Source organism: Lissotriton vulgaris, chromosome 3_1 (assembly GCF_964263255.1).
Source record: "Lissotriton vulgaris chromosome 3_1, aLisVul1.2, whole genome shotgun sequence".
Lineage (NCBI taxonomy): Eukaryota > Metazoa > Chordata > Amphibia > Caudata > Salamandridae > Lissotriton > Lissotriton vulgaris.
In genome coordinates this window covers 1,729,120,539-1,729,139,678 of record NC_141689.1, presented here as the reverse complement: position 1 = coordinate 1,729,139,678, position 19,140 = coordinate 1,729,120,539, and positions in this window count along the sequence as shown.

Sequence of the window (19,140 nt, the reverse complement as noted above, 5' to 3'; positions counted from 1 at the left end):
ACTGAAGAAAAACCACCTCTCCCAGCAAGACTTGTCTGGATTCCAAAGATTGGGGATCTGGTCAGAGAAAAGATCGCGGTAAAGAAGGAATTTGGGCCTTCATACAGAAAAGCAGTACCTGTCTTAGCTATCAACGGAACAAGATCAGTGGTACTACCACCCTTTGCTGGTAAAAAGGAGAACCGAGTTGTATCCATCGACCTGGTAAAACCGCAATCATGTGGCCAATAATAAGTAGTAGGCCAAGTGTACTCCCAAGAAATAGCGGAATACCAAAGTTTGCTACAATCCAAGAGGCTCATGCTGAGATACTAATCAAAATTGATAAATCTGCAATGATTGAAAAAAGACTATGCAACAATGCCATGGAACTTGTGCCTCTTGAAACCCAAATAATAACAGTTCGTCAAGAAACACCAATCTACAATGATGTAGCTTCAGACTATTCTAATGTAACAACGAAAAATGCAAAAGCAAATGAAAATGAAAATCCGGAAGCAATTCCAACAATTGACGGAACTGCATCAGGCTACTTCATCAACTTCGACAATTTCTCTGAAGACCCAAGCGAACATGAAGAAACGCCTCCAACACAAAGTTTTAAAAACAAAGTAATTGAACTTTTTCACCAACTGAAAGAGACATATCTAATTTCACCATGGATTGAATTTTGGATTGTGTTTGGCTCATCATGGTTATATGTTTGGGAAGATTCATTGAAAGAAAATATAGTACAATGAACACAGCAAGTCAGAACATCAACTTGGTCCTAAAGCCACACACATCTTCTCACATCGAGAAAAGAGAACTGTCATCAGTGAACATCAAAGCCATTCCAATACCCGGTGGGGTAATAATGGACGGAACTGATTATGACATTTTGGGCCCGGTCGAGCTTTTAAAGTATCCCCACCAGCTCAAGATTTCATTAAGTGACTTTTTTAACACCTAGGGCCTCATTTATGAGGCCTTGCGTCAGTTTTGCGCTGCGGATGCGTCACTTTTTGTGACGCATCGGCAGCGTAAAACATGCGCCTTGTTGCGCCATATTTAAAAAGTGACGCATCTAGGTAGATGCGTCACTTTTTAAACCCCTGCGCCACATTATACCTGCGTCAGGTATAATGTATGCAGAGGGGGCGTTCCCCCGCAAAAAGCCTCGTAATAGTGACGCAGTGAAATCTATGAGATTTCACTGCGTCACTTTTAGGATGCTGTTGCGTCAAAATCTTGCACCTGCCTCACAGCAGGCGTAAGACTGACGCAAGCCCTTTCACATGGGGCTTTCCCCATGTGAAAGGACGCATTGCTGGAGATGCGTCACCTTTGTGACACACTCCAGCAATGCGTCACTTTTGCGTCTACAGATGCGTCAGAAATACTGACGTATCTGTAAGTGCTTGCGACATGATGCGTCATACATTAAATATGACGCATCATTGGTGTCGCAAGGAGTGCGCAGTGAAAAGTGACGCATCGCTGTTTTCACGCAGCGATGCGTCACTTTTCATAAATGAGGCCCCTAGTACCTTCTCTGATGACTGGGACTTTGAAAACATTAATAATATGATGTCAAATTTAGTAATGTCAGCAAAATTTACAGAACAATATTACTTGCAGGGTTGGTCCAATTATGAGGAGCTTTACTGCTACAGCCATTATGGTGATCACTATTTGCATAAAAGTGCTCAACCTAGAAATGTTTTTTCTTTTAACATGTGGGAATACTGTCCAACACCACCAAAAGGCAGTTCTAAAAAGTTTTCTGATAAATTCCAATACTTCTCAGGACTTAATAACAGTGATCCAAGAACAATTTATTTTAAAATGTCAAATAAAACACAAATGAAAACAATGTTGACAAATACTAAATTGATATATTCAGAAAAATGTTATGATAAAATGTCTACATTAGGTTTCGAAATTTGGAAAAATACCATTGAAACAAAAACAATCTGGGGTTCCAAAGATTGGCAAGTACAAAGCCTAGAATCACTGTTTAGGGCCTGCATGATCCTAGAACAAATTATTTTTTTGAATGACACAATTCAACAGACTACTTGTCCTGGCCTGTCTAAGATAAAAGACCTGAACACACCGTCTATTCCAAAACCCATGCCTGATAGTGACAGCACTACTGATATGGAGATAGACGTTTCTAATATTTTATACCAAAACAGAACACATACTGATTGGAAAAAGTGGTTGATCTGGCCAACAGACACAAATAACTGTCAAGATAGATTCCTGAACAAAACACAGGGGTTCAAAATGACCAGACCAGACCCTAGATATTCCCAGAGACAACATCCAGGGATAGTTACAACATACAGTGTACGGAAACTATGCCTTGAGTGGCTACAGAAATCCACACTGGCTGAAATTAAGCAACACTTGACTTTACTTAAATATGGTGCTGACTTGCGTGACTTCATAATGGGACCACGCAAACAGCGTCACAAACGTTTCATAGCGGCCAGTATATACGCTGCATACAACAAAGCATGGAAAGTAATACAAATTGAAACTGCTGAAAAATACGAGAAATTGATCGTATTAATTTGGAAAAATTACTTTCTGTTGTGGACGATGGGTTAAGGACTCTGTCTTCCAGAATATATTCACTGGGCAGTATTGTGTCGTCTGCCTTTGATATAATAGAGCAGGACTTACAAATGCTACAACATGGTCAGTTTCAATTACGTTCTATTGTACGGCTTGGATGGACGTTGCAAAATCTGCGTTCAGGCTACGTACCATGGCGTTTAATCAACACAACGTCATTATTCGGTCTCTTTAACCTTACTGATAAACAAAGCAGTTTGGCACAAAAAGGAGCAGATTATACAATCCTGAGCATTGAAAAACTCGAGAGATTACCATTGACAATGTCCGAAAGACATGTCATTGAATGGATAACACATGGAACGATTACAATTCCGATAACAACTTTCCAGTTTAATTACTGTCAAGAGTATATACCAGCAGGCCAGTATGAAAGGTTGGGTAAAGAATACATCAAATCAACCTGGGATTTACCTTATACACACAGATGTTACAGTGAAGGAAACAGGTGGTATTTCTTAGTGGTAAAAATTGTAAAAAATCACTAAGCGGTAGACTTCTGTGTCAAGGAATTAATTTGCATGGAGCCTGCGAAGGGTCTTCAAATAACCTTTCATGTCACCTGCATGGCACGCCTGCAAAACATATAGAGCCAGTCTTCAGACCAATTTCAAACGGTAGTTACATTTTAATAAGTGACCACAGCTGTTGTGGCATGCTGCCAGGAAAAGCCTATCTGACAACTGTAACTTCCAAGGCCATTTGCTGTATGCAAATATTGTATCCACACAGCAATCCAGATATGGGGGCTGTGTTATGGCCTTGGTTGAATATCTCTTCCATTCGAATTGATACTTTAAGCAGAATGAAGTCTATTCTTTTACAAACAACTGTGCCTCTAATGTCATCAAAAGAAACATATGATCTGCAAGTTGCAAGGACAAACAGCAGAGATACATACCCTTTTATCAATAAATTGCCCTGTACATTTCGTAGAAGTGTTGAGCCAAATCTTAAACATGTCTGATACCAGTGACCTCGCACATGTATTTAAGACAATTTTTTCAGGACTGTTAGCACCCTTTGAAACAGTTCTGGGCATCTTCCTGAATTTTGTCCATTCTGTCTTTGGCGGCCTACCCTTAATCTTGGGACTCGTGGCAGGAATTTTATTTTTGCTTCTTCTGCACCGATATGGCAAGCCAATCCACAGGCAAGACTCTAGCAACAATGGAAGAAATGATCCTAGCAATACGATACCGAGACCGTATCACTAAGGTCCTCGGATTGGCCCGGCTAAGAGATCTACAACTTGGTTTCTTTCTTTCAGACCGATCTGGAAAGATTGCATCATACCTGTGCTTCGATTTCTGCTATGCGGAGAAGAATGCGTTTTGGACAACTGTCTTACACTACAATCAGCAGTACCAATGGATATCGATACTTTGCTAGGTCCGGTAACGACTCATGCATCGTGTTGTCCCCAGCAGCTACCGATTCTGATGACGGCATTTGTTGAGACTTCAGCACTACGAGTATGTGGCGGTGAGGTAAGAGAGGAAAGCAGGACCGAACAGGTACCGCCTTCTGTAAGCATTGCTGATCCCACCATCGATGATTGCACTCACACAGAAAACTGCACAGTTGCAGCATTTTCATACTTGGTCAAACTTTCACCTGATGTGGTAGACCTATTTTTTGCAAATATGTCTGAAACAATGTTCTCTCCATCCAACGAGAATAACTCTTAATATAAACAATGAGCACACAGCGTTCCCTGAACTCTGAATTCGACCTTCAGTTTTTGATAAACAAAGCTACAGAAAATATTTGGAACTTTTCGACTGAAAGCGGAATTATTTTTGCCCGTATTTTCAAAATATTTACCTCCTTTGGCACATGGTACTCTGCTTAAAGTAGAACTATTCTTAGAGAACAGAGCTTCTATTTTAGGTTACTAGAGACAATATTTAGCACATATAACAGAAATTTGTATAAATATGTGATGAAATGGTCTCGACCTTCTTTTCTGTATTTAGAGCCATTTCATGTGTAATTTTTGCAATTCATTCAGCTGATATATATGCATTTCTCTGAATGATAACACTGCTTGAAAAGCGTACAGTACAAATACTCATTTTCCGTGTATTTACCGTATACCATTTCAAATGCGAAATATGTATTTTGGGGTGGGTCGGAAAAAATCACATGCACCTTTGAATGTTTAATATTGCTTAGTTTTAGTAATGATGGACATCAATTCGTGAAGTGGGTGTCGTGTTCTTATCTAGGACCCTAATTCGATATTCCCGATTTATGCCCTTGTGAGGTTATAATAAATAATGTCCTGACAATGGCATAAGAATCAGATTCATATTCAGTAATAGCCCATGCAATCCAAAGCACAGCACGGCTACTCCCATCGACTCCTAGAAATCGCAACGCGTTCTTTAAACAAACCAAGCCTTCAGCAGCCCGGGAATACCTCCCTGCTTTTGGTTGATTTGAACAAGAACTCCTGAAGTCCTGGTTGCTGGGATATCGAGTCCTGAGTAAAGAGATACCAGGCCTCCCACATTCTAATACCAAGGTACGGAGTTGACTAAACCCTTAGGAGAATTCTTGAAGCAGATTCTTGGCAAAACTATCTTAACCAACTTAACTTAACATCGCTACTTACTTGTCCCTTCCCGAATATTAGGCTTAGGTCAGGTACACCAGGGGGCTTAGTTAGAAGCATCAGTTGAGTATTTTAGTCAATGTATTTGTGTATGTATATATTTTATCCATTTTAAAGTATCATATGGCTAAGAAACCGTATCAATGCTTTTACAGTATTATTTCATAATACTACTTTTACTGTACTCACTTTACTTTACTCTAAGTATTGCAATTGTGGCAATTCACTTCTCTTGTATGAGAAAGAAGACTGCTCAATAAATAACACATTTTTATTGAAAACGCCTGTCTCTCTATTTCTCTGCACTTTGGTGAAACTAAGTATGCACTGATGACTGAGTGAAATATCTGTCTATTGTTTTCACACGACTCTAGAGATATACTCTTATGGTGAGGGAGCAAAGTTGTCATGTTTATGCGGTTGTCGGAAACTGAATACCTTCTTGTCTGAGCCAGGGAAGGTTATCCATCCCTCTTTATTCGAGAAAGTTTTCAGTGACCTCTGAGCTAGCTGGAGCAAACCAAAATTAAGTTTAGCATAGCCAGTAGAGACCTAGATGACCTCAGTCCTACGTCTACACTGCTGTTTATGTTATTCCAAAATCGCAGAGCCTATTGGGAAAATAGGAACTACACTACATGGCGCCCAAAGTTTGGTAAGGAGATAATCTAACTCAAGACAATAGAGTAACTCAGTCCTGCTTTTTCACACAGAAACCCTTTCCCCGTAAAAACTCCAATAGACTTAGTAGAATAAGAATCCTATGTATTAGTTTCTAGGTTTGATCAACGTTGAAGGATACAGGGTTCCAAAATAATGTGCACCTAATCTTTGTTTCCTTAAAACTCGATCTGCAACAGAAAACTTTCAGTCAGTAAAATGCCAGAAAGTGACGAAGAAAGGGAGCGAGCAAGACTAGCAGCTGGACTCTTAGAGGAAGTCACAAGTCTTCATGAAACCGACCCGGATGCAATACTCATTCCGGTCAATGTAAGAAGAACTATAAATCTAAAACTTATAGAAAATGGCCTGACACCGCGAGGTGGTACAGTCATATTCGTGATAGAGGCACACGAATATCGGCAGACAGAGGTATTCTATTCATGGATACACTTTCCAGCAGCACACGCTACAACAAAAGACTTCCACTATTACAAAATAGAGGAACCTCCGGATGAATACACTCCTTTCGAGGAGATTTAAATTCCACTAAAATACCAAGAGCACCTGCTCTGGTTTAAAGGTGCCCTAAAACATAATAATCACATCACCAGGCTCGATCCACTAGGTAGACCAGAAGAAACGGGGCCGGTCTTATACAACTATGCAACACACCCAGACTACAAAATAATGTCAAAGTAACAACTCCTAGTTAAATTAAAAGAATTAACAAAGGCATATAAAGAATTAGTTCAAATAGCAAGGGATGATATAGAGATCCGCCAGAAACTGAAGGAAACAGATATAGCAGCCCAACCATTGGAACTTGCCAGAATCATAGAAAAATCCTATGAAGATCGAGGAAGAGATAGTTTGGGTGGGAAACTGATAAAACCCCAACTAACTGAAAATCCTGAAAAATCATTTAATAAAAATAATTTAAAGACTCCAAAAAAGAGCTGGGATGGTAATAAACAATCCAATCCCAGGGAAAAACGTTTCCAGTCCAGAGGAATGTCTCCTCAGCGTAGAGAGAGATCTCCAGGCCGAGATACCAAGTCTCCCCAAAGGGAACCCTCTGAAAAAAGATACAACCTTAGAGATAGGGATAAAATAAGAAAACCAGACAGATATCAAGATGTGGATACACATCCCTCTAGATCATTCTCACTGAATCCTTCTCGATCTTCCTCACAGAAATCGGAAAGAAGAGGACAATCAGAACACAAAGAAGAGCACGTCCAAAGACAAGAAACCTGCTCATCAAAGTAAAAAATTACAATTTCCCAGAAAGAAGGTGGCAAGTATTAAGATTCAACATGCTGAGAATTCTGAGGACACAGCTGAAAAACGGAGAGTGGGCACAGACAATGCTAGACAGCCGAGCAGAAGTCACCATAGCTCACAAGACCCTGATGAATCTTCTGGAGACACTGGACACAAATGAATACATTCAAGTGGAAACTGCAGACACACAAGTTAGTGTGCCCCATAGCTATATGAAATAACATTACGTATAGAGGGATATAAAACCAGGAAAATAAAAAGTCTCTTTTGGGATAAACTTTCAAAAGGCTATGACATTCTGCTAGCTGAGAAAGACTGGCCACCAGAGTTTGTCAGGGAGTGCCCTCATGGTGAACAAATGATTATGCCTGCCTTCTCAAATCATATCCCGATTCATAAAAAATTTACAAGAAGCTAAAAAACAAGTCAGGGAGATCTTAGATCAACTTGAATACCAAGGGGTGATCGAAACATGCACCTCTCAAATGAACAATCCTTTGTTTCCTGTCTCCAAGCCAGACAATTCATATCGTCTAGTTTTGGACTACAGACACCTAAACTCTTGTTGTAAAACATTTGCAGTGCAAAACTCACATAGTGCAGCACTAATGAATAACATTGTGCGCAAAAAATATAAAACATCACTAGACATCTCTAATGGATTCTTCTGCCAAAGTATTGCACCAGAAAGCAGGTATTTGACCGCTTTCTCATATTTGGATCGCAAAAATAATTTTGCTGACTCCCACAGGGATTCAAGAATAGCCCAGGATCATTCTCAGCAAGAGTAAAAGAGTTACTACAAATATATGATGATGAAGCATTATCATATGTCGATGACATCTATTTCACAGATGATGACTTGGAGACTCACTTAAAAAGGGTGAACCCCATAATACTTGGACTCGCCTCAGAGGGTTACAAATTCAACTTTAAAAAGTCACGAATTGCCCATTTAACTGTCCTTTTTTTAGGTTATGAATTATCAAGTGAAGGCAAAATCCTGGCAGACAATTTCTTACAGAAATGTGCTATACTCCAAGCACCAAAAACGCTGAAGAATTTACAATCACTACTAGGTTTCCTGAATTTCAGAAGAACATACATTCTAAATTACGCGGAGAGGGTTAAACCTCTCTATGAATTAATAAAACCAGATTTCAAACAAACGAATTGGACTCAAAAACACACAGAAATGATTAGATCACTACAAACAGACATGTTAACTAAAACAAAATTGCAAACACGTGAGAACACACGCAATCTTGTAATCCGAGTCATCCTAAGAAGATGCGGATTCACATACCTGACCTCTAATGAGGGAGAAACAGTACCTATAGCTTACAAATCACACTTGTACACTGAAGCTGAAATGAAGTTCAGCTCCACAGAAAGAATTCTAACTGCGGTTAAAACTGCTGTAGCAAAAGAAAGAGCCCTAGCCCAAGGCAGAAGAATATCTGTTTTTTCAACAGAATCAGCCCTTGAGGCGTTACCAAGTCCTCGTAACTTGGTTAAAGGAGTATTAGATCCAGAATGGATAGAATGGGAAACTTCTTTTGCTACAGAAGATTTTAAATACTATTTTGACCCAAATCTGAAAAAACTAGCTGATCTAGTATATGAACGCGAATATCCTCTGCCAGCTAAAATTCTGCCTAAAGAAAAATTCGCACAACACTACGATGTAGAAAATAAATCCTATGATGCAGCGTGCACGATTGTTAAAGGTCGCTGGCGCTCTGGTAAATTCAAACCAATGATTACCAAAACAGAATCACTCAGGAAATGTTCAGCTCAGCGAGCTGAAATAAGAACGTTAAACATGGCGCTTGAAAATGCCAATCAAGAATTCCCCACACTAATAGTGTGCGATTCGTATTTCTGCATCAAATCCTATAACAGTGACATGCATACATGGATCAAAAACGGTTACAAAGATGGCACAGGTGCCGCAATAAAGCATAAAAAGCTTTGGGAACAGGTAGTTCTTTTACAGAAAGAACTACGGAAGACTCACGTGATACACGCATTGAGTCATCGACGTGATGGCTTTCACGTTGCAGGGAATTCATTGGCTAACACAGCCACAGCGGAAGCGGTTCACCCGGCTTCCGTAGCCACTAAAAAGCGTTCAGAAAAACACATAGATGGGGAAACCATGCTAGCGGTAAAAGCCTCATTAAAAGGCGATTATTCAGCACTACCTCTCAACTATCCACTCAGTAATACATACATAATTGATACTCATTCCGTTTGCTCGAATCCCTGGAGTGGGGGATAGGGTAATTCCAAACACGAACCGGAAAATCTTCTTACTACAAGAAGCACATATGGGGTTGGGTCTGAGGCACCAAGAGATCCTAAAATCTCTGATGAAACTACAATCGGAGTACTGGTGGCCGGGAATGAGTGTAGATATCTACTATTTTGCAAAGAATTGCAAGAACTGCAACAGGGATCGCAGTTTCAAACCGGTCCAGCCTGTAGGCCAGATACCACTATTAGAGAGCATTAGGCTCTCTATATCTCAGGAATCCAGTCGGAAAAATGCGTCCCCATAATAATTAAGACTAAATTCACATAAAATGTAGGCCCCCAGCATTCGGCTGACGCCAGAATTGTTATAAAAGATTTGCGAGTCTTTATCGGCACATACGCAATTGGCATGCTACATTCTGAACAGGGTCCTGCGTTTAGCTCTCAAGCTTACAAAGAGGCTATGAACAGTATGGGCATCGCATTGCGGTACTCTTCTCCCTTCCATCCTGAGGGAAATGCGGTTGTGGAAAGAAATAACCGGGACATAAAGCAATCTATAACGGCGAGGGTATTAGGTTCGGGTGATGGGTGGGTCAAACATTTAATAAGTGTCCAACGTAGTCTTAATAATCTGCCAAGAAACTCTCTAAAAGGTCTCACTCCTTACGAACTATTGTTCGGAACTAGAATGCTTATTCAGGACTTAGATAGTCATACTTCAGTGGTAAAAGAAAAAAGCTTTATTATCAAAGATCTTTTGGCTGTTTGACAGGATTTAAATGAAACAAGAAAAAACCTGAGTAACATAAAGTTGAAAGTACAGTCGAAATCCACTGAAGAAAAACCACCTCTCCCAGCAAGACTTGTCTGGATTCCAAAGATTGGGGATCTGGTCAGAGAAAAGATCGCGGTAAAGAAGGAATTTGGGCCTTCATACAGAAAAGCAGTACCTGTCTTAGCTATCAACGGAACAAGATCAGTGGTACTACCACCCTTTGCTGGTAAAAAGGAGAACCGAGTTGTATCCATCGACCTGGTAAAACCGCAATCATGTGGCCAATAATAAGTAGTAGGCCAAGTGTACTCCCAAGAAATAGCGGAATACCAAAGTTTGCTACAATCCAAGAGGCTCATGCTGAGATACTAATCAAAATTGATAAATCTGCAATGATTGAAAAAAGACTATGCAACAATGCCATGGAACTTGTGCCTCTTGAAACCCAAATAATAACAGTTCGTCAAGAAACACCAATCTACAATGATGTAGCTTCAGACTATTCTAATGTAACAACGAAAAATGCAAAAGCAAATGAAAATGAAAATCCGGAAGCAATTCCAACAATTGACGGAACTGCATCAGGCTACTTCATCAACTTCGACAATTTCTCTGAAGACCCAAGCGAACATGAAGAAACGCCTCCAACACAAAGTTTTAAAAACAAAGTAATTGAACTTTTTCACCAACTGAAAGAGACATATCTAATTTCACCATGGATTGAATTTTGGATTGTGTTTGGCTCATCATGGTTATATGTTTGGGAAGATTCATTGAAAGAAAATATAGTACAATGAACACAGCAAGTCAGAACATCAACTTGGTCCTAAAGCCACACACATCTTCTCACATCGAGAAAAGAGAACTGTCATCAGTGAACATCAAAGCCATTCCAATACCCGGTGGGGTAATAATGGACGGAACTGATTATGACATTTTGGGCCCGGTCGAGCTTTTAAAGTATCCCCACCAGCTCAAGATTTCATTAAGTGACTTTTTTAACACCTAGGGCCTCATTTATGAGGCCTTGCGTCAGTTTTGCGCTGCGGATGCGTCACTTTTTGTGACGCATCGGCAGCGTAAAACATGCGCCTTGTTGCGCCATATTTAAAAAGTGACGCATCTAGGTAGATGCGTCACTTTTTAAACCCCTGCGCCACATTATACCTGCGTCAGGTATAATGTATGCAGAGGGGGCGTTCCCCCGCAAAAAGCCTCGTAATAGTGACGCAGTGAAATCTATGAGATTTCACTGCGTCACTTTTAGGATGCTGTTGCGTCAAAATCTTGCGCCTGCCTCACAGCAGGCGTAAGACTGACGCAAGCCCTTTCACATGGGGCTTTCCCCATGTGAAAGGACGCATTGCTGGAGATGCGTCACCTTTGTGACACACTCCAGCAATGCGTCACTTTTGCGTCTACAGATGCGTCAGAAATACTGACGTATCTGTAAGTGCTTGCGACATGATGCGTCATACATTAAATATGACGCATCATTGGTGTCGCAAGGAGTGCGCAGTGAAAAGTGACGCATCGCTGTTTTCACGCAGCGATGCGTCACTTTTCATAAATGAGGCCCCTAGTACCTTCTCTGATGACTGGGACTTTGAAAACATTAATAATATGATGTCAAATTTAGTAATGTCAGCAAAATTTACAGAACAATATTACTTGCAGGGTTGGTCCAATTATGAGGAGCTTTACTGCTACAGCCATTATGGTGATCACTATTTGCATAAAAGTGCTCAACCTAGAAATGTTTTTTCTTTTAACATGTGGGAATACTGTCCAACACCACCAAAAGGCAGTTCTAAAAAGTTTTCTGATAAATTCCAATACTTCTCAGGACTTAATAACAGTGATCCAAGAACAATTTATTTTAAAATGTCAAATAAAACACAAATGAAAACAATGTTGACAAATACTAAATTGATATATTCAGAAAAATGTTATGATAAAATGTCTACATTAGGTTTCGAAATTTGGAAAAATACCATTGAAACAAAAACAATCTGGGGTTCCAAAGATTGGCAAGTACAAGGCCTAGAATCACTGTTTAGGGCCTGCATGATCCTAGAACAAATTATTTTCTTGAATGACACAATTCAACAGACTACTTGTCTTGGCCTGGCTAAGATAAAAGACCTGAACACACCGTCTATTCCAAAACCCATGCCTGATAGTGACAGCACTACTGATATGGAGATAGACGTTTCTAATATTTTATACCAAAACAGAAAACATACTGATTGGAAAAAGTGGTTGATCTGGCCAACAGCCACGAATAACTGTCAAGACATATTCCTGAACAAAACACAGGGGTTCAAAATGACCAGACCAGACCCTAGATATTCCCAGAGACAACATCCAGGGATAGTTACAACATACAGTGTACGAAAAATATGCCATGATTGGCTACAGAAATCCACACTGGCTGAAATTAAGCAACACTTGACTTTACTTAAATATGGTGCTGACTTGCGTGACTTCATAATGGGACCACGCAAACAGCGTATAAAATGTTTCATAGCGGCCGGTATATACGCTGCATACAACAAAGCATGGAAAGTAATACAAATTGAAACTGCTGAAAAAATACGAGAAATTGATCGTATTAATTTGGAAAAATCACTTTCTGTTGTGGACAATGGGTAAAGGACTCTGTCTTCCAGAATATATTCACTGGAGAGTATTGTATTGTCTCCCTTTGATATAATAGAGCAGGACTTACTAATACTACAACATGGTCAGTCTCAATTACGTTCCATTGTACAGCTTGGATGAACGTTGCAAAATCTGCGTTCAGGCTACATACCATGGCGTTTAATCAACACAACGTCATTATTCGGTCTCTCTAACCTTACTGATAAACAAATCAGTTTCGCACAAAAAGGAGCAGATTATACAATCCTGAGCATCGAAAAACTCGAGAAATTACCATTGACAATGTCAGAAAGACCTGTCATTGAATGGATAATACATGGAATGATTACAATTCCGATAACAACTTTCCAGTTTAATTACTGTCAAGAGTACATACCAGCAGGCCAGTATGAAAGGTTGGGTAAAGAATACATCAAATCAACCTGGGATTTACCTTATACACACAGATGTTACAGTGAAGGAAACAGAGAGGTATTTCTTAGTGGTAAAAATTGTAAAAAATCACTAAGCGGTAGACTTCTGTGTCAAGGAATTAATTTGCATGGAGCCTACGAAGGGTCTTCAAATAACCTTTCATGTCACCTGCATGGCACGCCTGCAAAACAGATAGAGCCAGTCTTCAGACCAGTTTCAAACGGTAGTTACATTTTAATGAGTGACCACAACTGTTGTGGCATGCTGCCAGGAAAAGCCTATCTGACAACTGTAACTTCCAGGGCCATTTGCTGTATACAAGTATTGTATCCACACAGCAATCCAGATATGGGGGCTACGTTATGGCGTCGGCTGAATATCTTTTCTATTCAAATTGATACTTTAAGCAGAATGAAGTCTATTCTTTAACAAACAACTGTGCCTCTAAATTCATCAAAAGAAACATATGATCTACAAGTTGCAAGGACAAACAGCAGAGATACATACCCTTTTATCAATAAATTGCCCCGTACATTTCGTAGAAGTGTTGAGCCAAATCTTAAACATGTCTGATACCAGTGGCATCGCACATGTATTTAAGACAATTTTTCCGGGACTGTTAGCACCCTTTGAAACAGTTCTGGGCATCTTCCAGATTTTTGTCCATTCTGTCTTTGGCGGCATACCCTTAATCTTGGGACTCGTGGCAGGAATATTATTTTTGCTTCTTCTGCACTGATATGGCAAGCCAATCCACAGGCAAGACTCTAGCAACGATGGAAGAAACGATCCTAGCAATACGATACCGAGACCATATCACTAAGGTCCTCGGATTGGCCCGGCTAAGAGATCTGAGTACAACTTGGTTTCTTTCATTCAGAACGATCTGGAAAGATTGCATCATACCTGTGCTTCGATGTCTGCTATGCCGAGAAGAATGTGTGTTGTACATCTGTCTTACACTACAATCAGCAGTACCAATGGATATCGATACTTTGCTAGGTCCGGTAACGACTCATGCATCGTGTTGTCCCCAGCGGCTACCGATTCTGATGACGGCATTCGTTGAGACTTCACCACTACGAGTATGTGGTGGTGAGGTAAGAGAGGAAAGCAGCACAGAACAGGTACAGCCTTCTGTGAGCATTGCTGATCCCGCCATCGATGATTGCACTCACACAGAAAACTGCACAGTTGCAGCATTTTCAGCAGCATTGGTCGAACTTTCACCTGATTTTCACCTATTTTTTGCAAATATGTCTGAAACAATGTTCTCTCCATCCAACGAGAATAACTCTTAATATAAACAATGAGCACACAGCATTCCCTGAACTCTGAATTCGGCCTTCAGTTTTTGATAAACAAAGCTACAGAAAATATTTGGAACTTTTCCCTGAAAGCGGAATTATTTTTGCCTGTATTTTCAAAATATTTACCTCCTTTGGCACATGGTACTCTGCTTAAAGTAGAACTATTTTTAGAGAACAGAGCTTCTATTTTAGGTTACTAGAGACAATATTTTATCTTAGCCTCTAGCACATATAACAGAAATTTGTATAAATATGTGATGAAATGGTCTCGACCTTCTTTTCTGTATTTAGAGCCATTTCATGTGTAATTTTTGCAATTCATTCAGCTGATATATATATGCATTTCTCTGAATGATAACACTGCTTGAAAAGCGTACAGTACAAATACTCATTTTCCGTGTATTTACCGTCTACCATTTCAAATGCGAAGTATGTATTTTGGGGTGGGTCGGAAAAAATTCACATGCACCTTTGAATGTTTAATATTGCTTAGTTTTAGTAATGATGGACATCAATTCGTGGAGTGGGTATCGTGTTCTTATCTAGGACCCTAATTCGATATTCCCGATTTATGCCCTTGTGAGGTTATAATCAATATTGTCCTGACAATGTCATAAGAATCAGATTCATATTCAGTAATAGCCCATGCAATCAAAAGCACAGCACGGCTACTCCCATCGACTCCTAGAAAGCACAACGCGTTCTTTAAACAAACCAAGCATTCAGCAGCCTGGGAATACCCCCCCTGCTTTTGGTTGATTTGAACAAGAACTCCTGAAGTCCTGTAAGAACTGTTAGTTCTTGGTGATGTCTTATGTCCAACCTTACGTCAAACCCGGCACCTTTCAGGTATAAAATACCAACAGTTGCCTTAAGCAAACACACGGTGGTTTGGAGCAGAGCGGCCATCTACTTGCCCGAGAGCCCAGGTGATGCGAGTACCCGCGGAAGCCGCCTCTCCTGTTTGAGGCACTGAGAGAGACGCTGTCTTTTTCTCCAGCCGAGAAAATCCAGCTCCGGTGTTTCCAGCCTACCCTTGCGAGTTGCTGGGATATCGAGTCCTGAGTAAAGAGATACCAGGCCTCCCACATTTTAATACCAAGGTACGGAGTTGACTAAACCCTTAGGAGAATTCTTGATGCAGATTCTTGGCAAAACTATCTTAACCAACTTAACTTAACATCGCTACTTAATTGTCCCTTCCCGAGTATTAGGCTTAGGTCAGCTACACCAGGGGGCTTAGTTAGAAGCATCAGTTGAGTATTTTAGTCAATGTATTTGTGTATGTATATATTTTATCCATTTTAAAGTATCATATGGCTAAGAAACCGTATCAATGCTTTTACAGTATTATTTCATAATACTACTTTTACTGTACGTACTTTACTTTACTCTAAGTATTGCAATTGTGGCAATTCACTTTTCTTGTATGAGAAAGAAGACTGCTCAATAAATAACAGCTTTTTATTGAAAACGCCTGTCTCTCTATTTCTCTGCACTCTGGTGAAACTAAGTATGCACTGATGACTGAGTGAAATATCTGTCTATAGTTTTCACACGACTCTAGAGATATACTCTTATGCTGAGGGAGCAAAGTTGTCATGTTTATGCGGTTGTCGGAAACTGAATCCCTTCTTGTCTGAGCCAGAGAAGGTTATCCATCCCTCTTCATTCGAGAAAGTTTTCAGTGACCTCTGAGCTAGCTGGACCAAACCTAAATTAAGTTTAGCACAGTCAGTAGAGACCTAGATGACCCCAGTCCTACGTCTACACTGCTGTTTATGTTAATCTACTGCGCAGAGCCTATTGGGAAAATAGGAACTACACTACATGGCGCCCAACGTTTGGTAAGGAGATAATCTAACGCAAGACAATAGAGTAACTCAGTCGTGCTTTTTCACACAGAACCCTTTCCCCGTAAAAACTCCAATAGACGTCTGGAGTGGGTGAAAGGTTAATATCCACCGGAACTTAGTAGGATAAGAATCCTATGTATTAGTTTCTAAGTTTGATCAACGTTGAAGAATACAGGGTTCCAAAATATTGTGCACCTAATCTTTGTTTCCTTAAAACTCGATCTGCAACAGAAAACTTTCAGTCAGTAAAATGCCAGAAAGTGACGAAGAATGGGAGCGAGCAAGACTAGCAGCTCGACTCTTAGAGGAAGTCACAAGTCTTCATGAAACCGGCCCGGATGCAATACTCATTCCGGTCAATGTAAGAAGAACTATAACTCTAAAACTGATAGAAAATGGCCTGACACCGCGAGGTGGTACAGTCATATTCGTGACAGAGGTATTCTATTCATGGATACACTTTCCAGCAGCACACGCTACAACAAAAGACTTCCACTATTACAAAATAGAGGAAGCTCCGGATGAATACACTCCTTTCGAGGAGATTTAAATTCCACTAAAATACCAAGAGCACCTGCTCTGGTTTAAAGGTGCCCTACAACATAATAATCACATCACCAGGCTCGATCCACTAGGTAGACCAAAAGAAACGGGGCCGGTCTTATGCAACTATGCAACACACCCAGACTACAAAATAATGTCAAAGTAACAACTCCTAGTTAAATTAAAAGAATTAACAAAGGCATATAAAGAATTAGTTAAAATAGCAAGGGATGATATAGAGATCCGCCAGACACTGAAGGAAACAGATATAGCAGCCCAACCATTGGAACTTGCCAGAATCATAGAAAAATCCTATGAAGAGCTAGGAAGAGATAGTTTGGGTGGGAAACTGATAAAACCCCAACTAACTGAAAATCCTGAAAAATCATTTATTAAAAATAATTTAAAGACTACAAAAAAGAGCTGGGATGGTAATAAACAATCCAATCCCAGGGAAAAACGTTTCCAGTCCAGAGGAATGTCTCTGCAGCGTAGAGAGAGATCTCCAGGCCGAGATACCAAGTCTCCCCAAAGGGAACCCTCTGAAAAAAGATGCAACCTTAGAGATAGGGATAAAATAAGAAAACCAGACAGATATCAAGATGTGGATACACGTCCCTCTAGATCATTCTCACTGAATCCTTCTCGATCTTCCTCACAGAAATCGGAAAGAAGAGGACGATCAGAACACAGAGAAGAGCACGGCAAGTCCAAAGACAAGGAACCTGCTCATCAAAGTAAAAAATTACAATTTCCCAGAAAGAAGGTAGCAAGTATTAAGATTAAACATGCTGAGAATTCTGAGGACACAGCTGAAAAACGGAGAGTGGGCACAGACAATGCTAGACAGCGGAGCAGAAGTGACCATAGCTCACAAGACCCTGATGAATCTTCTGGAGACAGTGGACACAAATGAATACATTCAAGTGGAAACTGCAGACACACAAGTTAGTGTGCCCCATAGCTATATGAAATAACATTACGTATAGAGGGAGATAAAACCAGGAAAATAAAAAGTCTCTTTTGGGATAAACTTTCAAAAGGCTATGACATTCTGCTAGCTGAGAAAGACTGGCCACCAGAGTTTGTCAGGGAGTGCCCTCATGGCAAACAAATGATTATGCCTGCCTTCTCGAATCATATCCCGATTCATAAAAAATTTACTTATGCAAGAAAATGGGCAGTAGCCCAAGCTCCTGCTTTATACAAAAATCATGTAGGATGGGATGAGGACTCACCTCACCACAAGATCCAGTTAAAGAATCAGCCCACTGCACAAAGGCAGTACCCAGTTAAACAAGAAGCTAAAAAACAAGTCAGGGAGATCTTAGATCAACTTGAATACCAAGGGGTGATCGAAACATGCACCTCTCAAATGAACAATCCTTTGTTTCCTGTCTCCAAGCCAGACGATTCATATCGTCTAGTTTTGGACTACAGACACCTAAACTCTTGTTGTAAAACATTTGCAGTGCAAAACTCAAATAGTGCGGCACTAATGAATAACATTGTGCGCAAAAAATATAAAACATCACTAGACATCTCTAATGGATTCTTCTGCCAAAATATTGCACCAGAAAGCAGGTATTTGACCGCTTTCTCAATATTTGGATCGCAAAAACAATTTTGCAGACTCCCACAGGGATTCAAGAATAGCCCAGGATTATTCTCAGCAAGAGTAAAACAGTTACTACAAATATATGATGATGAAGCATTATCATATGTCGATGACATCTATTTCACAGATGATGACTTGGAGACTCACTTAAAAAGGGTGAACCCCATAATACTTGGACTCGCCTCAGAGGGTTACAAATTCAACTTTAAAAAGTCATGAATTGCCCATCTAACTGTCCTATTTTTAGGTTATGAATTATCAAGTGAAGGCAAAATCCTGGCAGACAATTTCTTACAGAAATGTGCTATACTCCAAGCACCAAAAACGCTGAAGAATTTACAATCACTACTGGGTTTCCTGAATTTCAGAAGAACATACCTTCTAAATTACGCGGAGAGAGTTAAACCTCTCTATGAATCAATAAAACCAGATTTCAAACAAACGAATTGGACTCAAAAACACACAGAAATTTTTAGATCACTACAAACAGACATGTTAACTAAAAC